The sequence below is a fragment of the Propithecus coquereli genome, unplaced genomic scaffold (genome assembly GCF_000956105.1).
Source record: "Propithecus coquereli isolate 6110/MARCELLA unplaced genomic scaffold, Pcoq_1.0 Scaffold83, whole genome shotgun sequence".
NCBI lineage: Eukaryota > Metazoa > Chordata > Mammalia > Primates > Indriidae > Propithecus > Propithecus coquereli.
Window position 1 is genome coordinate 7238858 of NW_012154507.1, and position 4456 is coordinate 7243313.

Consider the following 4456-nt stretch of genomic DNA (forward strand, 5'->3'; position numbering starts at 1 on the left):
GAACTGAAAGACTGCTTTCTGGGCTACTGTTTCTGATACTCATCTGTCCCCTTTATTTTCCACACTAGCACATTCTTTGCCTGCATTTCTAGTCCAAGGTGATCAAGTTTATAGAGCATTGATTTCTTACACCAGCTTAATCCTAGATAGGCTTGTTGTGGCACTTTAGGACATACTATTCTAGTTCTTTGCCTTCATCACATGGACTGTGGAAGCAAACTACCCTGAACTGAAATCCTAGATCTATAACTTACACATTATGGTACCTCTGGCGATTTACTTATGCTCTCTGAATCTCAGATTCCTTAAACATTAAAATAAGAATAATAATGCCTACCTATGAGGAGTTGACTATTAAATGCTTAAATTTATTCAAACATCTTAAGTGAAGATTTAGGAACAGGTGGTGGGATTCTCAGTTCTACTCACAGACCTGCTTCCTAGTTGTATCTCTGGGTATGATCCTCAGACACCACCCCCAGCTCTGATTCAGCAGAGATGCTTTTTTGCTTTCTAGCTTCCATGGCTCCTGCAAAACTTAACAGGTCTCTGGCTTCTAGAATAAAAAATAATACCTGTTATATGGTCCTACAGGGTTATTATCTGAATTTTAGCTCTCATACTGATTTTGCAAATATCTTTCTTTCTCTTTTCTTAAAAATCATTATATTTTCCAATTCTAGATTGTCTACCTTGATCTCCTGCCATTTTCTTTCCAACTTGCCTGAAAAATATTTATTTAGCTAGACAATAAGGTCAGTTTACCATCTTCTTTTTTAAGCTATCACTACAGTTTTTTTCTCATCAGAGACCTCTGGTTTCTACAAGGGTCTGTTTTCTCTATTATGCTCACACCCCACCCCTTTCTCTTATAAAAACCTTCCATGACATCATGTTATAGAAAATAAATTAGGAAAAACCCTAAGTTCTAATCTCAAATCTCTAATTTACCAAATACATGATTTTCGCCAAGTTATTTAACCTACCCAAGACTTAGTTTTTTCATCTGCAAAACAGGGAATAATATGTCCTAACACATATAATTAGTTAAAAGGCTGAAGACCAAATGTAGTAATGCAGACAAATGTGCCTTGAAAACCGTTGCTCTATACAATGCAGAGGATATTATCCATTCAACAAAGAGGCAGTGTGGAATAGTGGTAAAGAGGAAAGAATTCAAAGTCAAACTGCCAGAGCTAGATTCCTGGCTCTATCATTTACTAGCTCTACCTTTTAATATGTAAAATGAGGATTATAGTACCTACCTTATATGGCATTAGCTCAATGACGATTGTTATTTTTAAACACCTATGTGTTTTGCATCCTACTAGGTGCTGGTAACAAAATGAAATCAAGACAGATGTGGCTAACATCTTTGCCAAAACCTCTATCTCCTACTACAAATGCTATATTTTCTGTCATTTATGTCATATATACTTTACAGCAAAGAAAAATCTAAAGCAAAGCATTTCTGTACAACATCAAGATAACACTCCGCAATTCCACTATCACTTTCTGTAAAAATTTCCAGTGAACACTATGGTGACTCCAGTATTTGTTTTCCTGATCCATCTCTTGAGTTGAAACTTTCCTGATAACTACTGGGTAAACTATCTGGAATATGTGTTTATCAAACATAAATAATCTAAGGTAGTGTTTCTCAAAGTAACATCTGAGATTGAGATGCTTCTCAATTACCTAAAATGCTAGTTAAAAGGCAGATTCCTAGGCCCTATTTCATATCTATTGATTCCAAAGCTCTGGCTGGAAGATGTGTGAGTTTGCATTTTCGATAAGGTCCTGAGGTAATTTTTATGTAAATCCCATGTGAGGACCACATTCCCAAGAGAAAATATCTCTACTACATAAGAAGTCTGTAACCAAAGGAAGTACCAAACAATAATGATCTAAAGCTTTCATGAAGAAAAATTTAATCTTCACAATAAATTTTCACATGCCTCTCTTAACACAGTGGAGTCAACAATCCATGCAGATTAAGACCAAATCTAACTTGAATATATTCACCTTAACTGTTCAAGAAATTCGTATTCTAGAGGCCAAAGGAAAAGGTGGGAAGGGGAAACTCTGAAAATGCTCACTCAGATTTCAGAAGAAGCTAAGAAAATGGTGTTATTGCAATAGTCATATCTACTAAAATTGGGGTTTGATGATCTCAGAAAATGGAACCACTTTCTCTTAAACTCAGTCAACTGACAGACCTACCTGTTCCAACTTTCCACAAACCTTGGCTAGTGTCTCAGATGTAAACCTTGCCTACTGGAGGTCAAGTTGATCCTGTGACCCTCAGAACAATCAGAGGCAAGGAGATATACAGTCTTTCGATAAAAGTAAACTGAGACAACCAATTAAAATTTACCTTTATGCCTCTTGGTCAGATAGACAGTTACAGAAGAGATCTCATTGAGATATGGAACAGAATCAAGCAGCTCTGGACTCCTAGTGGGTGTGAACTTTCCAAATAATAATAATTCAAAGCTAATTAACAAAATATTTCTCTACCCACAAAGCTACAGCGGCTTGGGACCCGCTCTGGTTCAGATAATAAAATGCCTTAGAAGGCCTTCCTTCCTAAGATGCTGGTGAGTTTAGCACTGTGACTGCAAGAAATCACATGCCCGTGGAGAAAAGACGCCCAATCTGCCCACACCAGCCGTCCAGAACCAGGTCTGGAGCAGCAGAGCGGGCGGGGTCGCGATTTCTCCCGCATCACTGCGTTCGCTCTTCTCCGCCTGCGTGAGCGCCGCCCACCCACTCGCGGCGTGAACCCACGGGGCCTAGCCTCTCTTTTCCCCTCCCCTCGGCCTGGTGCTGAATCATGAGCCCAATATCTCTAAAAGGTAAAATCAAGGAACAAAGCCACCCTTGGGGCTGGGCTGAACGGGGTACCAAGTCGGGGTGGGGCAGAAGGCTGGAAAACACAACTTTGCTCTCCTTCTTCCCAAATTCCCTCACCCAACCCCCAAATTAAGCGCTCGGGGATTCCCAAGAGGGTGCCCCTTCTCCTGGTTGCTCGGGTCTGCAGCGCTCGGTCCGGGACCCCGCGCGCTCTGCCTCATTGTTCCGCCGCGCCGCCCGCCCGCCGGGAGCCGGCGCCCTGCACTGCCGGCGAGCTCGCAGCTCCCGGGGAAGGTTGGGGGTTGCGCCTGTTCTAGATCACCGACCCCTCGCCCCTCTCGACCGGGTAACAACAGCCCCCTGCCCGCCCTCACCGCCGTCCTTCCAAGCGAACGCTAAGGCGGAACCCACGAGTCCCCGGAGGCGCCCAGTGGGTGCTGTCCAAATGCTGGGAGGAGGCGGGCGGGGGATGGGGGAGAAGGAGCCGAAGGCCCGGCCTGAGCGAAGCTGCAGCCCTCGCCCCGACAGCGCGATTCGGTGACGTGGGTACCGCTGGGTCATGGTTCCTCCGGCCCAGCAGGGAGCCGCTCGGCAGCGGCCCATCTCCCAGCCGTGGACGCAGGCACCGCGCGGCCCTCGGCTCTCCTTGTCTGCAGAAGCAGAGACCTGAGGGCCAGACCCCGTGCGGGCTGCACAAGTTACCATTTGCTACTCACCCCAACTGTTTCTGTCCCTGCGGTTCTTGGCCATGGTGGTCCGGGGACTGGTGGCGGTGAGGCGCTGTCACTGCGCTCGCTGTCTTCTCCCGGGCCGCAGATTGCTGGCGGTGGGAGGCTCTGTGCCCGCGCTGGGCGCAGTTCGCTCAGACTCTGAGGATGTTGCTGTGGCGCTGGTGGGAAGGAGCGGGGAGGAAAAGGGAGGAGGAAGTGGATGAACCAAGCTCAGCATCACAAGCTCGAGTTCACACAAATACCAGCGTCACACCCTCCCTACCTCAGCCCACTCCCAGAGCGTCAAGACAGTGACAGACGATGTACTGCAACATTTTCGATGGAAAACACATACAAATAAACAGCACCGCCCCCGCCCCCCGCACACACTCTCTCAAAGAATTTAACAGCTTTATCTAGTCACAGAAATACACACAATATACTGCATTATTCTTGAGGTTCAAATACCCGTTTCCTAGAACGGTTACGCATTTGTACAAACAGGCTGACAACATTTGTATAGCCAACGTAGTTAAAATCATCTGCATTTATCTACCAAGCACCAATTTTTTTTTTCCATTTTAAAAGCAAGGTCATGCTAGTAAAGAAGGTATTATGTATTTTTGTATATGTATGCTGAGCAGGTCTGTCTTAAAATTAGGATAGCAAAATTTGTATCAAGAAGAGCAAGATAAATGAAAGCTGAAGATTCATCATAATCTGTAATTCAATGTCTAATAGGTGAAATTTCCCACTAGATTTGCAGAGATAAAGTCTGGAGTTATCCAATAGCAAATATTTGAAGTAAAATCATACTACATAGCCTGGGATGGGCCTTGGCAGCCATAGAGGTTGCAGACAATTTTGAACAAAAAGCAAGGCAAAAAAAA